We start from the raw sequence: 2,215 nt of genomic DNA on the forward strand, positions 1-2,215 counted from the left end.
TATTCCCCGAGCCAGGCGGCGCGGCGGCCGGAGAGGGATGGGGGGCGCCCGCCCTGTCTAAGCCTCGCGGCGGGCGCCTCGGGCTCACGCAGCGCTTCCGCGGGCCTCGGCGCGCACCCGTGATCCCACCAGCCTCCTCCCGGGGTGCGCCCGGGCCGGCGAGGAAGGGGCGCCCGCCCGGGTGGGTGCCGGGGGGGGACACCTGAGGTCGCCGGCTTGGCGCGAGCGGCAGTGGTGACCGCGGCGGAGACAGCGCTGCAGACCTGCGGGGCCCACCGACCCTTTCTCTCATCCCGGGAAGTAACCGTAAGTCTCAGCTTCGCGGTGCGGGTCTCCTTGAGGCTGTCTCGGCCCTTGGGGCTCCGGGTTCCGAGCTGTCGAGCTCACGCCCTCCCGGGTCTCCTGCAAGCGCCCTCCTCCCCCTCCTGCGGAGCCTCGCCCGTCTGTCTGCCCCCATCTCTGAACGGGCAGCACCCGCCGTGCGCCTCGCGGAGGCTTTCTCGCGGTGAATTTGCTAGCCTCCCTGTCTCCGTGATGCGTCCCACCCTCCCCACCCGCATGCATCTCCTTGTCCTTCTGTCCTCAGAGGATATGTGTCTCCTTTTTTCTGTCTGTAACGCAGCACACAGCCTCCCCCGCCCACCCTTTGGAACGTGGTAAACCACGGATTCTGCTGACCTCGGGGCTGGGTAGTCTCAGAGCGGATGGGCGAAGTGCTCTGCAGGGCTGTGATGGGTGGGGATGGGTGCAGACGGCTCTGTGGACCTTTATTTTTGGAGCTTCTGCCACCGAACAAAAGAATGAAGCGCTCCCCTATACACTCGCCCTTCTCCCTTTCTAACTATGCATAAGCTGTTTTCTCTCTACGTTGATGCTTGAGCCGCAGGAAATTGCAACTAGAGCTGTAATAAAGCATCTCCTGAGGAGGTTTTGAGAATTGGTCTTACAGACTCGATTCAGAATGGCATATTGAGCAATCTTGTCAGAGGAGCTTTACTAGTAGGTGTGAGCATGAACGTGAATAGAGAAGTCTGATGTTTCTAATCGTGTGTTTTGCATGCTTTTAGATAAGTTTTAGTGTTTACATCTATTTCTTAATTTACAAAGTGTATGTATGTTGTAGGATGTGAAAGTCTTTGTATCGGAAGCTTTCGCTTTGTTAGTGGAGACTTACACGGTAGTTTAAAAAAATCTAAGCATTAAAGTTATGTTTACAGATCATGTCAGATTATACTTAATAAAACATTATTTTCAATCCTCAATTCCTGAGAAATCTTTTTGTATCAGCCAGTCACAGATATTACACACCTTGGTGCCTATGACCTTCCTCCGTCATAGTTTAAAAAATTTTATGTGAATATCTTCAGTCTGTTTTCAGATTTTGGACTAGACATTTTTTCTCATTAGAATGTGGACAATTAAATTGCTACTGCAGACATTTCCAGAAATTAGATTTTAAAATAATTTAAGTGCCGTCAGTGATTGAACAGTAGCTCCTAAATGGCTTCATGCGTTTGCTACTTTTCAGGGCATCAAATGTGCAAATGATAATTTAAGAATAATTTTATTCTGTGTATTATTTGTTGTTATTCTGTAAACTACTCTGTAACGTAGACTGGTAGCTTTGGAGTTTTATTTTTCTGAAAAACATTATCATTTCATTTAGAAAGGTAGATGTAATTAGTGTGTCGTTCCCCCCAGCTGTCATTCAGCAGTTGCTTTTGGGCTGTTATTTGATTTGTAACTTTGCACTGTTCACATATTTTAGTTTGAAGTAGGCTCAGGAGATGTAGTTCCAGCCCTCTCTCTGGAAATGCACTTTACTTGGCATAGAAACCATCTGCTGTGCAGAGTTAAGTTATTAAGGGTGTGGCTTCTGCTTTCTGTAACATTGATCAGTTTCCAAATAAGCGTGGGGTGCAATAGTGATAACTTAGAGAAGACTAGGAAGAAAAATCTGTTGATCCCCTCTTATCATTGGGGAAGATAAGACCATATTTTCATATTCTGCTGTTCCTTGACCACTGCACCGAGAATTTTGATTTTTCGGTATGACAGGTTTCAGAAACAATACACACTGTACTGTAAACAAGGGTTCTACAGGTGGCTGCTGAAACATGGTAGATAAGATTGGTTAGCCACCCTTTTGTACTCCAGTGGTACTGTCTACTTCTGAGAGAGTTGGTTCTCTTTCCTCTTTCTTTTCTGGGGTATG

This window comes from Carlito syrichta, unplaced genomic scaffold (assembly GCF_000164805.1).
Source record: "Carlito syrichta isolate Samal-C Ts95f unplaced genomic scaffold, Tarsius_syrichta-2.0.1 Scaffold313769, whole genome shotgun sequence".
Taxonomy (NCBI): Eukaryota; Metazoa; Chordata; class Mammalia; order Primates; family Tarsiidae; genus Carlito; species Carlito syrichta.